We start from the raw sequence: 19480 nt of genomic DNA, 5'->3' as shown, positions 1-19480 counted from the left end.
TGTTAACTGTCCACGAAAAATGACAAATTATATTATTGACTAAAGGTAGTCATTATTATTGGTTTTTACACGTAAGGAGTTTTAAGAATAATTTAATGAACAATAAATTATCTGGTATCCATTCTGAAAAATCTATCATGCTTGTAATCTCAATTTCAGTGTCTAAATGGACCAATCATAAGATAAAGTTAGGACTAGCCCTAAACATTTTTTTTAAATATAATTCCTGTGTAAAATCTGCAAATTGTATGTTTTAAAAACTAAATTTCTTTGGTTAGCCTACAAAACCCAACCCAACAAACTGTTTAAATGTAGTTAACTTATCCTAACAAACTATTTAAATGTTGTACACTGTTTTAAACGTATCTAAACTAATCAACCGTTCATTTTAAGTGCAGAAGAATTTTTATAGATGAGTCAGCAAGTTGCTATTCGGGTTGTATATATATTTGGACTAAGGACAAGATTATATGGTGAATTGTGATAAAACCTAAATAACACCAAAATATAACTAAAAACATGAAATTGATCAGTAATTAGACAAAACTTATTCAAATTACAAAAATTTTATCTTTTATATTAAATTAATTGAATGTAATTTTTTTAACATTAATTTTCTACCAAACTATAAACTACGAGGATTGAAAAAAAATTGTATTAAGTTGTTTATCTTGCGTCTTGTTTTAGTAACACTTTTTACATTAATGAAGTTAGCACATATTTCAAACACAAAATTTTTAGCAGATGTATATTTAGTCAATAGAGTAGTTTTGTCTTAGATGTGCTTATTACCAGTGCTAGATTTATAGAAATCAAGGTGCCGGAACTGTAATTTTCAAGGAAGGGGGTGGTTTCTTAAATTTTGGCCTGAAAAAAAATTCTTTGATTATACCAAAATGTAAACATTTTATTTAATAATGTTCACTGGCTTTCACTGTTATTGTCTGAAGTAGCTTTGGCTTCTGGGTTGTAGCCGCGTCCTTGGCGAATAATTCACCGACGTTTCGGTCGACATTGCAGTCACCATGAGGGAGCAGTTACCTGCTATACTGTACTACAGTAGGTAACTGCTCCCTGATGATGGCGACTGTAATGTCAACCGAAACGTCGGTGAATTATTCGCCAAGGACGCTGCAACATTTTATGTAATTCCAAATTATGCATTTTGCAAAATTTAAAAAAAAAAGTGTTCAAGTAAAGTAATATAAGCAGTAAAAAAAAGCACATTTACACTTACATGATTAATTTGTCTTCCAACCCTCAATAGTAAAGCACAAAAAACTACCTTAGCCTCACATCATAATCAATCATTACAACCTGTGAATGGTTCTGCTCACTAACAGAGTAATATGTGATTGAAGAAATGTTTTTATATATTGTTTTTTTTTTCCCCTCCAAAAGAGAGATACCGGCACACCGTTCTGCCTTTTGCGTCAAATTAAGTAATGCTAATGATTTTATTGTAAAAGTTCATCATGTATTAGTCAAAATGAGAGTATATTGGTGAAATAAGTATAAAGAGATATTTTACCCATAATTGTTGAAAAATACAATATTTTTACGAATAAAGACTGTTTTAAAGTAAAAACAATAAGACAGAAATCTCATGTTTTAAAAATGAAACCATAAAATCTTGTCCCTTATGGAGGTTATGTTCAGGGTGGTCACAGACTGGGAAAACCTGGAAAAGCCTGGGAATTAAAAACAGGTTGTGGAAAACCTGGAAAAGTCAGGGAATTTTTGGTTCTGTCAGGGAAATTTTTGAGAAAGTTTGTTTCTGCATCCTAATGGTTTCTTCAATTGCGACTTTTGTTGTAGACACATGTATTTAAATATAGCATTTTCAAAATTATTTCTGCAAGTTACCATATTAGCCCAAATCTGCGCATACGTTTTGAAAATAGCATGGTGCGCAGGTATTCAAAATTTGGCAAAGCTGCATAGCACAAGTTTTTCGTGCTCTATTGTTGGTTAACCTGTGGTTTCAAAATGGACAACTGACATCTTGTTCTCTGATTTGAATCAGGCATTTCGCGGGAGGTGTTAAACGTTACTGAAGAAGAAAATTAAGGTATGTTTTTGAAATTAAAAATTTGTTTAAAGGCAAGGATTTGTTGTATGTGCTTCTTCAGCTGTTCCCGAAATTTTGGATTTGTAATCTTTTTAATGTAGCATTGATTTCTGACATTCTTGGCCGAGATGAAAGGGCGCTCTTCTGCAGTTAAGAAAACCGTTACACGGGCTGACGCCATCTTACATTAATAAATACTTCGTTTGCTTTTTTCTCGCGTTGTGGTATGTAAACGTGTTACAATTTTCAGTTACGCAATAAAATTTATATAGATATGTATTTGCATGAAACTTGTTAATGAAAATTTTTAATTAATGCTAGGATTATTAGGGTAAATACGGACCTGATAACGTGTTGAAAAAATTAAAGGCAAAATAAATTATGGGCACTTTTATGTCACGGACGATAGATAAGAAAATGAGTTATTTGTAACTGTATGAATCCGACTTCCCTACCATGTGGACAGTGGCAGTGTAGTTGCTGCATTTAACTATTACGTATTAGACTCTTAATTTTGTAAACATGGGAATTTTTTTGTTTATAATATACAGTAACCCCTCAAATCCGAACGAGTTTTTTTTTTGTTGACAAATTTGTTTGTAAAACACACGTAGTAACTAAGAGAAATTTATTTAGTCTTAAAACAATTATATATTCTACATTATAACCTTATTTTACATAATTTGAAAATTATCTAAGAAGTATGTAGCCAAGAGTAAATGTGTCTACATACTTGTCATCCAGGTAAAATTTGGTTATTGAAATTCTATAGATGGGTCATTATCAAAAAAACATACAAAACACTGTCCACACATTATTATGAACATAATTCTACATATAAAACTTAGTTTATGGTATTAAACTAATATTATAACTTATAGAACATAATGTAAGATTATCATAATGTGTAAAAAAAGGTAAAGAATATTTTTAAAAATTCTACATAGTAGTAAATGTCACGTCCGTGGCATGTCACAACCTGCAGTTTTACCATTTTGTCTTTATGTAATGTCATGTTTCAGCATTTAATGGTAATTGATATAAATAGTGTATAAATATAAAAATATTTAGAATACACATACACGATTACATTTGTCTTTATCAAATTATTATTTATTGTATGACTTATTTAATATGCGTCACAAGGTTTAGAGTCCTGTCCGTGGACATGAATGAAACTTTTTAAAAAAGCCACTAGAATGCGCCATTGTTCAATGGTTATTGAATGTAGTACAAAAGAGCAGCCATCTTGTGCACAGGAACAAATTTATGTTATGTCTTGTTGTTACAATATGGTATATTCTACATTTGTTCACAAATTTTGAGCAGTGTTTAGATCAACTTGTCACGTCTGTGGCATTAAACAAACTAATAGAAAAAGGTATTTAGGCAATGTTATCGTAAATATGATTGCTGTTACTCATGAAAAGGTTTCTATTGTACACATTGTATTCTTAATATAAAATATCTTCTCTGTACTGCAAAATATTGACAAATTCATCCTGTCCGTGGACATCACATCCGTGGACATTGCATGTCCACAGACATGACCATTTGTCCACAGACATGATTATATTATTATTTGCTTTGTAGTTTCTAGCATATTTAGCTTACATAACTTATTTTTTGATATAATAAGCTCAGTGACACACTAAATAGTCTGGTTAAGTTACATTTTCCAACTGACGTAAAGTGTTATGAAACTGATTTATAACATTGAGCCACTGATTGAAAGCATTTGCATGTTAAGTACAGTAAACTATCGCAAATATCCGCGGGTGTCGTTTATGACTTTCAGATTTTTGAATATTCTTTATTAAAATGTACCAAAAAATGTATAGTTATAAAAATGAGGTCTGTAAAGTTTTTGAAAATGTAAAACACCTTAACATCATAATAAACAAGTCACTTGAGAAATTAACACCTCAAATGGCAGATAGGGCTGCTGCACAATGAGAGCTAGAATTTTTGTTTTTCTTTAAAATGACAAAACATTCCACTGTTTCTAAACCACAAATCGTGCTAAGCGTGAAAATACAACTTGCAACACATCAAGACAATAACAATCAAGCAACTTCGGAAATACCCTGATTTTTGAATATTTCAGATTCTCGAACCACAGACTGGCGGGAGTTTACTGTATTTTACTAACAAAAACAATAGAAGCCTAAGTCACTCAGTGCATTATTTCCCCCTTGTTTGATAAGGCATTATTCATTATTGCTGCAACTTTAAAAACACTGTTTTCTTATTTTCAGTGAATTGTGAAATTGGGAAAAATTGTAAAAAAGAAACTATCAAACAAGCAACTAGATAAACGAAGAGAGACAAAGAAACTAAGCATGCGACGTGCTAGAGAAAAGTTAAAGAATGACCCAGAAAAGCATTGCGAGTTAAAGAAAAAAGATGCTGAAAGGAAAAGAGCTACAAGAAAAAAATTACAGACATGAATGATGGGGAGAAAAGAAAGATGCGGAAGGAATGGCGTGAAAGGGCCAAAAAATGTAGAGAGAGAAAAATAATGGAACCAGAGTTGATTACAGTACGTATACCTCACATCCCACAAAAACCACATACACCAGAGCTTGTACCTTCCTCTTCAAGGGTACAAGCTGGCAAAATAAGGATGAGAAACAATATGAAAATACTCAAAGAACAAATGACAAAACTTAAAAAAGAAAATGAAGCATTGAATAAAAAAGCAAGTAAGTATAGAAAAAAGTATTACAGACTTGCAGACACTAGAAAGGAAGATACACCGAAGAAAGAAGTACGGAAATTACTTAAAGGACATAGAGTGAGTCCGAAAGTTAGAAGAACCATTGAGTTTTGCTCTGTGTTAAGTAAACAACTACGAAAAAATTTTAAACAAATACACTCGGTAGCCAAGAAAAACATTTTAGTAAGAATGATTACAGGAAAAATAATCAAGAAATACAGATTCCTTCACTGTATTGGTTCACTGACCTCTCAAAGGATAGCGAAAAATACACTAGCAATGCATGATAAGGCAAATAAAATGAAGCAATCAGAAAATGATGTTGTTGCCAGTTTCTTGGAAAGAGATGAAAACAGCAGGATGTGCAGTGGAAAGAAAGAGACAATTACAAGACACAAACAGAAGAAGCAAAAGCGGCTGCTCTGCGATTCATTAAAAAATCTTCATAAAAAGTATAAAGCAAGTAACCCAGAACGGCAACATGTAAGTTACACTACGTTATGTCGCTCACGTCCATTCTGGATTATAGCGCCAGATTGCACGAGCAGACAAACTTGCCTGTGTAAACTTTATGCAAACTTTGAACTCATGGTAAAAAAATTAAATACTCTTCGGATGATTGCAGAAAAATCATCCAATGAAATTCTTGCAAGGATTACATGTGAAGAAAAACTGGAGGAAAAATGTTTGGAAAAAACATGTTCTACCTGCAAAGACTATAATGTACAGTGGAATGCATTTGATGATGAAGAAGTAACATATTATCAGTGGGTCACCAAAAAAGTAGAAGTTGTCACAAAAGCTAAAATTTGCCAGTGCCAGAAAACTGTAAAAGAAGAGGTTATCAGTACTAAAAGGAAAATGGTGTCAGATTTTGAGAATCTGCTTGACAAGTTTAGGCAGCATACAGCTAACATAAACCACCAGCACAGAATCACAAGTGACATAAAAAATTCTTTGTCTGCTGATGAAGTCCTCTTGCATGTAGACTTTTCAGAAAATTACAACTGTAAATATTCTACAGAAGTTCAGTCGGTTCACTTTGGTGGCTCTCGAAATCAAGTGACACCTCACACAGTGGTAATGTACTTTAAATCACAAACAGATAGCTGTGTACAAATTCCTTTGTATAGGCATTTAATTCAATCATATCCTTTTGTCATGTCTGTATCATGTTGTCATGACTGTGTGTCATGTTGTCATGCCTATGTACAGTGTTTTAATGTCCGTGTACCATATTGTCACATCCGTGGACAAGGAATTTTTTCAAATATTAAAAAAAAATGGATACAGAACTATATGATCTTGACCAATATTATAAATCAATTACTAAATGTAATATCTCTTCTACAACTATTTATGAAAAGGTTTAAAAGAAATTTTTCAGAAATATTTTTATGCTATGAAATTGTACGTTTTTTTGATAATGACCCAGATACTGTGCTAAAACAATGAAATAATAGAAACACACAATATCACTTAATCTTTGACTTGAAATCTGTTATCTTCAATTGCCGAAGTGACAAAAACCTTCCTGCTGACACAATTGCGCGCCAGCGTCAAATGAATATGACATTGTTTGGCGTGGGTGCTGCGTGTGGTTCTACGAAGCGTGAGGTGATGTAAAGAGCAGAGGCAGCATCAGTATAAGTCACATTGACTGTCGAAGTTTCTTCTTTGTCACTAGCTACATTGCCGTTGTGTTGACTTTGGACCATGTTCGCTGCATGCTTCATTGACATCAACTCTTGCCCACTCCTCTAGACAACCTTCTCCAGCATCCTCACAACCTGGTGCTTGCTGAACAAGATGAAGGAGCTCAGTGTTATTGTCTTGTGTGACAGGTGTAGGTGTAGGTGTTTTCTCGAACTCGAGGCTAGGCCAAAGCCTCTTCCAGATCTCTGCAGTAAGTTCACACTTGTATTTTGTCAAACTTTCCCCAGCGTCCAGATGCTTTAAAGCTTTCAGTTTTTGTTCTTCTGTACAAGAACTGTGTTTTCATTTGTTAACCATAATTTAAAATCAAAAAAATAATCAACACCACTCACTCGATTAAAAACTCAATAACAACACAACTCAAAAAAAAAAAGCACACAAATTAAGCGGTGCAGTGACAGGAGACACAGAACAGCAGACTGAAACTGACTGACTACAAAACTGTTAGGGTAGTATTCTATTTTCAGTCAGGTTTGTCAAACATCAATATGGTCACCTACCTTCCCGCCTCTCCTCATCAGTCAAGGACACTAACCTCGCTCATCACACGCCTAAACAATTCTGTCTCACTCAGTGTACAGTCCTATACCGTAATGAGGGCTCGTTATTATGTTATGGATAGTTTTCGGCTAATCCAAACAAATTGAAATCCGAAAGCCCATGGCCCCAATCAGTTGGGATTTGAGGGGTTTCACTGTATACCTATTTTCAAGAGGAAAGGTATTATTTAGGGTGGCATACATTAGTTATTTCTTAGTCTTTATATTTTATTTGTGATAATGCCTCCTATTCGTAAAAACACAAGCTTTCAAGAAAATTGGCTAATTGGTGGTTTGTGCCATCAAAATTAAACAAAAATGAAGCTAGGTGAAAATAGAAAAGTAGTGACCAGAGCAATTCAGATATTACCTAAGGTCATTCAGTATTTTGATGCTGTGAAAAAGGATCCGAAATTGACTACAAAATGTAAGTTTCCATACCGGGGTTTCAGCTGTTAAAGATAAACCGCTAATTTGTAAGCTTAACATTTTCCTGGCTCTAGCAAATGAAGTAGAGCCTTTTTGGCAGAATTTGTCAGATAGTCCAATGGCCCCATTTTTGCATGAATCACTAAAACATATACTGGAAGCTCTCATGTCAAGATTTGTCAAGGCAGAAGTAATGAATGCTGCTAGCTCTGTAACAAGTATATACATTTCAGAATCCAAAAATCTTCTTACTGCCAAAGAGGTGAATTTAGGATTTGCTATAATGGAAGCCTTGTAAAAAATTAAGATGAAAGTAAGAGAAATTGATTTCCTTAAGTTTGGTCAAGAATGTAGAACTTTTTGCAGGTTTTATGTAAAAAAAAAAAAAACTGGTTTAAATATGCACTTATGAAGGGTATATCATGCTTGGATCCTGAAATAGCTTTGCAGTCAAATGTTAGAGACGAGAGAATAACATTGAAAATTGCAGCACTTGGTACAAAAAAGGCACATGACAGGGATGGAAGCTGATGCAGTTCAACGCCAAGAATGTGCTGAAAAAGAAAAGAATTTCAATAGAAATAAAATAATTAGAAAAAACTGGCACTTAGCAAAAATGCAAAGAAAATAAATTGTGTTTCTAGGAGAGGAAATTAAGTCTTTCAAAGATCGCCAAAGCAAATATTTGTAGTGTTGGTGAAAGACTTTGTTTGTTTATTTATTTATAAAGTGTGCATTAACTTTTTGTGGGTAGGTTTACAAGTACTTTTTATCTTCAAGTTAGACACCTAGTTGGAATATTAAAACATTAATCCTGCTAAGCTTAATTGTCTGCAATAATACATTTGGGTAAGTAAGTACCTAATCTCATAAAATTTTCATTCTCAGTTTTGTATGTAGATAAAAAAAACTTAACATGCCTACATTTATCACATATTGCATATATGTGGGATACAATTAAAATAAATCATTATTCACTTATTTATATGTTAAAAACGTACCATTTAAAAAAATTGTGACGATTAATTTAAAAAATGAAGTAGCCTAATTGCATTATCAGGGTCATGGAGAATTATAATGAGGTAAACGGAAAACCTGTAAATGTCAGGGAATTTCATCTGAGATTTTGTGTGGCCACCCTCATGTTACAAATCTTAATAAATAAATAATATGTTATTAGAAACTCAAATTTATTGTTTATTCTGTTACAAACTCAAATTTTTGAAGTAGCTTTTTTTTACTGAGGTGGCAACAATTTTTGATCATTATGTTAAGTATGTGGTGTGGGAACTTACAGAACAGGAGAGTTCATCAGTGGAATGCGCTAGCGGTCAAATGGGAAGACATTTAAAGGGGAAAATGGGGGGATAGGTACGTAGCGGAGCATGCTGTATGCTAGTTGTAACTGCCAGAAAGGGAGTCAGCAGGGGACAGGTAGAAATGACGCATCAGTGATGCTACAGAATTCTTGTATTGCTGCTTGTGTTTGTCTACTCGTCAGTTTTCGTAACAATTGACTATTGACACTTTTATTTTATTTAAAGAATCTACAATTTATTTATTCGTATGGAAAAGTTATTGATTTGTTCAATTAAGTTAATTATCATTCATTTTAATGTGGATTTGATCAAAAGTGAAAATAATTTATCTCTATCCATACCTAAAAAGCAAGACGATTCACTTATGTTGTGGGTGGACACCATACACACTTTTTTTTTTTTTTTTTTTTTTTTTTTTTAAAGTAAGATGTTGAAAGATCTAGTAACTGAGGTTTTAAGGCTGTGTAAGGCTGTGGGCAGGTGTAGGTTATATTTTATTTCACAATTTGTTATCCTGATATGTTTAAAAAAAGAATTGTAATTTTTTAGTGTTGTAAATCTCTAGCAACTTTGCTAAGCATTCTGGAGCAACTCCCTAGGTGTGTTATCCACACATTGTACATATTTGCTTTTGCAGGGTAAAGAGTAATTTTTTTTATATAAAAAATACTAAAATATCAATTTTTTTTCTTACACATCTGAATAAACTGGGTGTCTACAGGTCTCAGTCTTAAATTAAACATTGCTAGAAATCATAAAACTTAAATTTATATTTGACTTAAAATAAACATAAATTGTTAATGATGGTCCACTTAAAATCATGTGGAAATTATTCCATATGGCCGACTATAAATGTCTGCGCCCGGCTCATCCAGTGGAGTGGTCCCCTGAAGCCCACCAAATTACAATTTGTGTGCGCTTATGTTTGCGCCCGTAACTTTACCGGGATTTTGTTCCCAGGTACATTTCCTTTAGCAAAAAAAAACTTATTTTGACGTTCTGTGTAGTAAACATCTGTATTAATTGAAAGAAAACAGAAAAAAAAAATGTTGTGAGAACGCAATATAACCACCACCACCACCATCCCTCCCCGCTTAATTTTGTCTGTGTTGATTGCAAATCATTGAGTTGTGTCTGTATTAGAGTAAAATGGTAAATGTTAGATTTTACATCACACAGTAGTGCACACAAATGCTTCAGTTTTTATTTTTATATATTTTATATTATTGAACTATTGCTTGGCCATGTGAGCGTTTAAGCCCTAGCATTTCACAACCACGAGGCTCTCTTTGGGGCCACATGTAAATGTGATATGTCATGCAAAGAGGCATGCCAATCTTTTAATTTTTTTTTTTTCCCCATTAAACAGTCTTGAATAATTGGGCAGTTTTATGTATCTGTAAAAATCGGTGCATGTACTTGGTCCACTTGAAATTTTAATTTGTTGCTGGTACATTCTTGTAATTTAATATAGTAGAGTTCCTGATTTCTAAAATTTAGAGCCAATGAAGTAGCCTAATTATTTGTAGGCAGTTCAACTAAAAATATTACATTGTGTAATTGTTTACAGTACTAACATTTGCAATTCATTTATATATGTTTACTAACATGTGGGCTAGAAGCTCCATAAGCTTGTCACTAATATTACAGTATTTTTTTTCTCATGTGTTTAGGCCAAAAGTCCTCGACGTTATCTAGTTATGTCATTTGTTATATGTAATATTGAATGTTGAAAACACAGTTCCTTAATACAAGAACGGTCACCATTCATTATTTTGAGTTCATTTAACGTGATGTGAAATTTAGCTGTACACTTGGTACAGTGTAATATGTATTCAGTGTGCAATTAGGTTTGCTTCAGCTTATCCAGTGTTGGATTGCATCACTTTTTGAAACTTTGTTCAGTCTTTGTTTCATATTTAATTTTTTCATTGTGACCACTTAGCTAACAGTATGTGTGTCAAAACTGTGGATAAATACGCGGCAGTTTTAATGTGTATTTTATATGTCCTGAATGTGTCATATTTTTTTTCCATTTACATTGCTCTGTATAATAATTTAGTTACATAGTTCCACCATGCAATGTGTGTCCAATCACAATTGTTGTAGTAGGTAACATATCAGTAGAAGACTTGATAATCATAGTTTTCATTACTCATGTACATGTTCCTAAAGCGATACATAACTTCTCTTAGTACCAGGTTTGTTCCAACTCATGTTACGGTGAAATTAGTTTCTTGTCGTATGTTAAAAAAAGTGGCAGCTTGTGTATGCCAGTAGCTTTCAACCATTTAGCTGTAGAAGAGCAGCGTTGTCATGTTGTACAGTCGACACATCTGAAAACTTGAGATCCTTATCGCTAACCTATTGGTTCAGAAGAAGAGTTTCGTTGAGTTCTTTTTGTGGGCAGAGACTAATTATGTCAGTCTTATAAATCTTGGTTTGTGAATATAGTATGCACAAAAGAAGTATGTGGTTTCGTGAACCAGTAAAAAATGGCATGGCTAAGAAGCCGCTAGCTAGTATGTTACGTTTTCACACGTGGAAGTTGAGCCTTCATTCTTTTTGCATGTGTATGTGCTGCTAGCATTTAAAGTGCATAGAGGACCAATTTGTTGCAAAAACAAGTGTACCATGTTTCATGAAAACAAATGTGACTGATGTATATGACGAGATAAATATTTATCATCAGTTTAACTTTTGTTTTAAATTGTTCCATGATTCCCACTTTAAGTAAAAATTGATTTTCAAAGAGCACAGTATTTATTTTATAACTACTATTTTTGAAGTATAACTTCTTTGCTGAGAGGGTTACAATTTTCTAGTATTACGAAAATTTTGATTGCATGAGGGGAATAGTTATATACAGGGGGGAGGAACCGGGAAAGGAGGAGAGTGGATAAGTGGCGATGCCACTCAAACGCAGCATCATAGATCTGGTCGAATGGGAACCGTAGCAAGCTATTTGCTAGTTCTGCGGTCGGAAGGGGAGAGGTGATGCTATGGAATTTTCGTAATGCTGCTTGTGCTTGTCTTAACCTCAGTTTTCGTAACGGCTGATGGTTGGCGCTACTATTTATTTTTTTAAATATTTTTTTTTTACTTGAAAGTATCTGAAATTTATTTATTCGTGTAAGTATCATTCATTTTTATGTGAATAGTGTGATTGAAAATTTAAAAAAGACTTATAGACAAGAGGTTAGCTTTATAAGTTTAATATACTTTTGGTATATGAACACTTTGATTTGAAATTTGTGAGATAGTATACGTGTAATTTATGTTCGATTGGAGTGTTTTTTTTTTTAAATATATATTTCATTTTATTCAGCTGGAGATTGTGATTTAACATTGTGCCTAAAAAAGGCAGAAGCAGATACAAGATTCATATTATGAAAGGCAACGTGGAAATAAACCGCCAAAAGAGGTGCCAAAAAAGTGCCGTAGAACGGATGCGACAATACAGGACATGGAAAATGGTATTTTTTTCATTTAAAATAATACCCACATTCTTATTATTCTCAATTATCTCTTGTTCAATACAAATATACTAATAATTTATCTCTATCTATACCTAATAAGCAAGAAGTTTCATTTCCATTGCGCGTAGAGTTCACATTCACTTTTTTTTATATATATATTGACAGTTTTTCAGTTGATAAATATATACCAATAGCTATGCATATAATTTAAATAAAATAATATTCCACAAACTAGTTTTTTCAGTTATGTTTATAGTTAAGAACTTGCATTCTCCGAGTTACCTAAATTTCTTTTTGTGTGCGGAATGTATTATTTTCTTCACTAGTTGGCTGTTCTGCAATGTACTGCAGTAATCTACTTTTTTTTAGCGTTGTTGTGGTTCTGTACTCCTTTTTTGTATTCAAATCAAGAACAGTTTTGGTGTGTGGTGGACATTGCCATTGAGTTAGTGGGTTTTCTCAAAATATTCCAGATTCCCCCATCTGCTTATAAATCAATGCTCCACTCATTTTATTCAATATTGTCGACTGTAAAAAGACCCCGACAGCTTGATCGGTGCCTCACTGCCTGATTAAAAAATTTGATAAATTGAAAAAGTCCAGATTGAACAGTGCCAACAGTATTCAATAAATGTTGAGAAAATTCTCTGCAAGACATGTTAGTAGGTGAATATAGTATTTATGGGGGGTCCAGGGTCGGGAGCCGGGGAGCCATGACGGCCATCTTGGATTATGTCACTTCCAGTGCCCAAAAACACCTCATTGCACCAAAATTTCCTTGTTTCGAGGGAAAATTTCTCTTTTCAAGAAAATTTCTCCCCTTTTTCCCCCTGAAAAATATTCAGTGGGGCAAGCTCCCCAAAGAGGGTCTATTCTCATCTTTTGTAGAGTGCTAATTTAATCTGTAAATCCCTATCTGTCATTAAGCCAGTTTATTCAGTCTCATTTAGGGAGCCACGAATGCCATATTTGATTACGTCATTTCCGGCGGCCTCTTGGATTGTCACTTCTGGTGACCATCTTAGATTCCATTATTTTGTTTTCTAGAACATTCTGCCTTTTTCAATCAAATTCCCCACTCTTGCATGTTGCACGTTTTGTTTAGATGACATAATCTAATGCCCCACTCCTGTTTGTTGCACTTTTCTTACATCATATAACGCCCCAATCCTGCACATTGCGCATTTAGGTATGTCCACCGTCTTTAAATATATTATCAAAAAGAATTGAGAAAAATTTAATAAAAATGTACTCCAATGTCTGCTGGAGGCAGCCATCTTTTTAAGTGGAAACTGCCATATTGATTCCATCTTATGGATATCACCATTGAGTGTCGATTCCTAAAGTATGTCAATTTTTTTAAAATCTAGTTTCTGTTTCCTAACAGTGTTCTTGTGAACCTTATATACCAAAAAATCTACAAATTTTAAAAAATCCACAAATTTGTCAAAAAAAACCTACACAATCCACACACAACACACACAATCTAAGCAGAATTCAAACTCAATCCACACACAATCCAAACTCTACACATAATCAACAAAATCTCTCGTAATTTTATATATGTTAATTTTTCTTAGACATAAAAATTTATGATATTTATTTTTAAGGGCTCAGATATGTTATCAAATATCAAATTAATTGTCTCATCGTTGCAGATTCAAAGGTTAAAGTAAAGTAATAACTTTTCTTCCATCAAATTTAATTTAATTATTTACTCCATTTTACACCTTTCTGGACCAAAAATATTTTTTTCAGAGTCCTAACCCACAAGTAAGATTTAATTAATGTATCTTCTAAGCATGATCGTGTTTGAGCGTATTAGTTTTCAAAAGCTGGATATTTTAAATGTTTGCATATATACATATACATACACACACACACACATTTCACACTTCTAAGCAGGAACATGTTTGCATATATATCCGTTTCCGTAAGGTTTTTTAATGAAGTAAAAAAACACATGCTACCTTAATCGTGCACGATGATATTATGCTACAAACAAATATGACCATTTATATTTGTAGACTATTAGATGCGTTCTCTCTCCATGAGAGAAACCATATCCAACACATAACATTTTACGGTGCAATTTGATGTCTGATCGCTATTATATGATGCAGTTACAACACTCACCTCAGAAATTACCGCCTCTGCAAGATACACTAATCGCATGAAAATAGTATTTTTTTGAAAGTCATAACAAAAATTTGAAGAAAATTATAGATGAAAAATATTTTAAAAATTTTAATAAAAGCACACACAACTACACGCCACCTTCTATCCTCACTAACACAATGCCATTCAAGAAGGCATTACCAAACCCCTTCACAATAGCCCCGCTTTGCATTACTTTCCATACTATCCATCTAATGCTCTATCCACACAACTATATGCAACAACAGATCCAAAGACTGTAATTCGGGATGCGTGCCTAATATCCCTCCCACCACAGCAGCAATATCCTCCTCAGTCAAGAGTGGAGGTGTTCACAGGTACATCTTGCGATGTCTTCCCTGGACTCTTTGTTTTCATCCATTGCAAGAGCTTCTTTCTGGTCGCTAGCCACCTTCCAGCTCGCATAGGACTCCTCAACAATCTCCTCATAGCTGGCACGACACATCTTACTAGCTTTTTTGCTATTTTGTTGATCACTATGAATGATATGTCCTAAGGGTGCAATGGTTCAACCCTCCCCACCTCTCTACCCTTTCTATTCCAGCCCTGTCCATGCGTCCAAAGCGCATGCACTACTGACGCACGACCTTTTACGTAAGCAGACCTACCCTCTCCCTCTCACACTGACCCTTCCCAGTCCTAATAACTGTGTCATTTAGTCCTGTCTCCTCCTGGCCACAGCCTCCTTCCTACCTTGGACAAGAATCCCGGCCTCGTATATAGTGAAAATTTCAAAGAGCACAGGAATAAATAAAAATAATTATTTATTTAAAACTTCATGTAATGTAACAATATGCAAAAATCACAAACATAAAAAATTTGTAAAACAAGGTTCAAGAAATAAAACAACACAATAATTTACAAATCATATATATTGCATAATTTATTTCTTCCACAAGTTCAAACACCAGACATTTATTTTGTAGACTATTCATACAGCAAACAGAGTCTGTTCTTAGTTACAGCCAATCCACGTGGCTAAGTGTTCAATAATGTCCAATAATGCTTTCTTTTTGTAGATTGTGCTTCCTTTTCGTAGATTGTGCTTCCCTCTCATTATTGTGTTTCCTTTTCTTTGATTTTGCTTTCTTTTCGTTGGTTATGCTTCCTTTCCATTGAAAGTACTTTCTTTTACGTTGATTATGCTTCCAATTGTTCTTCCTTCTCGTTGATTGTGTTCCCTTTTAATTGTTTGTACTCCCAATTGTGCTTCCCTTTCATTGATCATGTATTGTTAAGTTCGTACTGAGGACATGGTTGGTCTCGTGGTTTGGAGTTGTCTGGTCCAAGCCGGTCATTGGACATAGTTAAAAATGTTTTTCTTGGAGATGCTTGGACCAAACGCTCACAGTGAACAATACTTGGTTGAAATATATTCCAAGTATCGAAATTTAGACTTCCATGTTAGGCATATTGAACAACGTGTTTAATTCGTTGGGCAGGTATTTTGTCTAGAGTTGTATTTCGTAGAGAGAATGATTATTAAACTCAATGAAAGGTAATGGGAAACAGAATTTAAAATTTATTTAAAGCTTTAGTTACTGTTACCTTTATATTTATCTGAAATCAAAACAAGGATGGAAATCTATTGCACAAATCATTATTTTAACAAGTGATTATTTTGGTGAATTTTGGAAAAAAATTTCCACATTTCTAGGTCCATAAATACAAATTTCCATGATGGTGTCTATATCGGCTTACTGGAAGTTGGTTTATGTGGAACTTATGCTACTTTATGGACTTTCCATCATATTTATTGAAGTTATTTTTTTTTTTTTTAAATGGATCAAGTATAGAACCAAGAACAGGGATAGATCTAATCAATCATTAAATTACTGAGTGATTTTTTTTAAGAAATTATAAAAATTTTCTGAATTTCTAGCATAAATATGGCTCTTCAAGATGGCAGATGCCACAGCAATAATAAATGATTATGGCACTTTAGCGGGTAGAAATTAAACTAACATGACAGTACCACACTCTTGCAAATGGCATGTGTACTACATGACACTAGTGCTCCTGGTACAAGTATTGAAAACAAGATGGTAGCATATGTGTTAACTAGCGCTCCTGGTATGGAGTAATGAAAACAGGATGGCGGTTCTGTCCTAGGACTAGCAATACTATTATTACATATGAAATTACAAGTCTGAGTAGGTGTGTTATTTTTTATATACCTTATTTAATTCTCAGTCTGGTAAATGTCTGGGTGGTCCTGCGGTTTAAGGTGTATGTTTTCCAACCTAGATGTCAGAGTTGGTTTGGTGTGGTTTGTATCCACAGTTATTCCAATGTATTTTGCTTAAAAAATTTAATTTAATATGATGATAAGGACATTAACAGCTCTGGTAGGTAATGGAACACCGACCTTATGTGACGAGACAGAGCGATGCTGGTGCTCTCTAGGAACAAACAGCAGAAACAAAACAAGATGGTGGACATGACAGATGAGAAAAAATGGATATGATATTAGAATTGCAATATTCTATTATCCAAAATGGCGGCAGTAACGAAATGTGCAACAATAAAGTCATATACTTCCAAGATGATGGACGTAAGGAAAAGTGCAGCTTTAGTGAGTGGTTGTTCGATTTCAAGATCGTGAATCTAAGATAGCTGCAGAGTTTAAGGTCATATAAGATGGCTGCCTGAAGTGATATTTGCAAGCTAGCAGGCAAATCCAGAATCTCCAGCCATCAGCCAGTGTCCCAAAACTAACTAAATACACCTACTTGTAGTTTATTATAAATACATCATCGGTTTGGCAAATTCATTCACTAGCATAGTAAAAATAATGAAGTGCCCTGGCCAGATCCTAGCTAGTAATAAACAAGGGGAATAAGCACTGGTGTGACCTAGCTCAACGACGAGAAGTCTTTTGACTCGCTTACAAGGCCATCTTGCAGAACAGTCTAGTCGAGCATGGAGCTGAAAAAATTCTGCTAATTTATCGTGGCTGTGATAATTAGAAGACAAGATGGATTTGGAGGAAGCATGTGCATTGTTTGTGTTATTGCTACAGTGAAACAACTGCTGTAAAAAAGAAGATATTGGAAATATATATGACACTTTTTTACTTATTTTTTAATTTTGTGTATTCTTTAGCAGGCATGTCCAGTCCCCTGCACTTTTAAAATAAACCTTGCGTTGTGGTAATTTGACCCTGCAATCACTCAACGAAAAAAATACATTGCAGGAAAGGCTTGATTATAAACGTGCCAGTGTGAATGTGCCACTCCATGTGAATAGTGCAGATTGGTTTCAGGTCACTACGGTGTGGAACCTTTCTACTGGAGTGCTTGCAGTGTCCCAGTGTTTTGTAACTACATCCTTTCTCACGAGAAATCTTGATGGAGCTGCTCGTCAGGAGGTAGCAGTTGTGCCAGGCTGCTGGATACACTGTCAAGGTGTCCACATTGTTAGAAAAATTAACCTAGTTTTGCAATATTCTGAAAGAAATTAAGAAAACGCCAGCCTCCTCCATCCCCATAACTGGGCACAAGATTATATGGTGAATTGTGATAAAACCGAAATACCACCAAAGTGTAACTAAAATCATTCAATCAATCAGCAATTTGACAAAATGTAACTCGAATTACGAATATTTAATCTTTTATCATGGTAAATTCTTTGAATGTAATTTATTTAGCGAGAATTTTGTACCAGACTGTATAACCTAAATAGAGTATAAAAAAAATTAACATTACTTACATTCTTTGATCTTGCATCTCTTAACATTAGTAACATGTTTTTACATGAATGATTGATGTGTTTCAAACATACGAAAATTATCAGATTTATTTTTCTTTTTCTTTGTAGTTCTGTTCTAGACATTGTTATTATTAATCATTTTACTGTATCTATGTATCAGGAGTCCATTAAAATAAGACTATTTTAGTGAAATAACTATTAAGAAGTATTTTAGTTTCATATTTGTTGTATAATACACTTTTTAATCTATAATGCCAGTATGTAAAAATAAATCAATAACATCAACATCTTCTATTTTAAAATTGAAATTGTCCTAAAAATAAAACCACAAAAACTTGATCTTAGCTATAACAGAAGCTTGCATAGTCATTTTTATGTCAGAAAAAATTGCTTTCACAGTCTGAATGCTGGCAGATAGGAACATGACATTTCTCTCTAAAATTATACAATCACTGTGGAATTTCCACTACTAATGAATTCTCCAAGACTTCATGTGAATTCCTTAACTTTCCAGAATGAGGACAGCCTGATTAAGGCTAAAGTTAAAAAGTTATGTTTTCACAGTTGATGCAAATCAACTTGCAGTAGCACAATCAGGTGTACTTTCGTACTGTATGTTGCTGTATTCTGCAAAAGTTTTTTTTTAACATAGTGTTTAAGGTCATTGTTGGATGTGAATTTTATACCTGCAAATATAAATTTTATAGTGTTGTATTTAATGCATTGGTGATTTTAATCACACACGCATATGTATGATATATTATTTTGTAATATATTAATGTCACCACTTCAATGAAGAATATATATATATATATACATATGTGTGTGTGTATATATGTGTGTGTGTGTGTATATATTCAGTGGGAAAGCTTTACAAAAACTAAAATGTATCTTTTTTTTGTTTGCGATAAATTTTTAATTTTTGAAGTTAAATGAATGTTCTTAAATCATAAAGACCACAGTCATGTTGGTTTAGCAAATGTTGATAGAAGTTTAACTTGTCTACCAATAAAATAAATTTGATATCAGCACAGGTAGTCTTTAAAAAAATTATTACAGAAATGTATCTGTGAAATGTGAAAAATAACCTGCTAGAAATCAAACACTGTACTGAAATCTGACAAAAAAAAACATGAGAAGGTGAATAAAGTATGTAGGGGGGCACTGGAGCCGGGGAGCCACGACGGCCATCTTGGATTACGTCAGTTCCGGCTCCATTTATGCACCAATATTTCTCTATTTCAAGGGAAAATTTACCTTTTCAAGAAAATATTTCCCTTCTTTCCCCCTGAAATAATCCAGCGGTGCAAAAGAGGAAA

The 19480-nt window shown here is 33.7% G+C and overlaps 1 long non-coding RNA gene across 1 annotated transcript in view; it reads left to right on the top strand.

The window, feature by feature from the left end:
• Positions 1-1127: 1127 nt before the first annotated feature.
• Positions 1128-19480, top strand: part of LOC134538261 (uncharacterized) — a 54070-nt gene continuing 35717 nt past the window's right edge. Inside the window, exon 1 of the long non-coding RNA XR_010076115.1 lies at positions 1128-2071. This is a non-coding gene — a long non-coding RNA (uncharacterized LOC134538261). The remainder of the gene's footprint in view (positions 2072-19480) is intronic.

The sequence above is a fragment of the Bacillus rossius genome, chromosome 13 (genome assembly GCF_032445375.1).
Source record: "Bacillus rossius redtenbacheri isolate Brsri chromosome 13, Brsri_v3, whole genome shotgun sequence".
Lineage (NCBI taxonomy): Eukaryota > Metazoa > Arthropoda > Insecta > Phasmatodea > Bacillidae > Bacillus > Bacillus rossius.
This window is presented reverse-complemented; position numbering and strand designations above follow the sequence as displayed.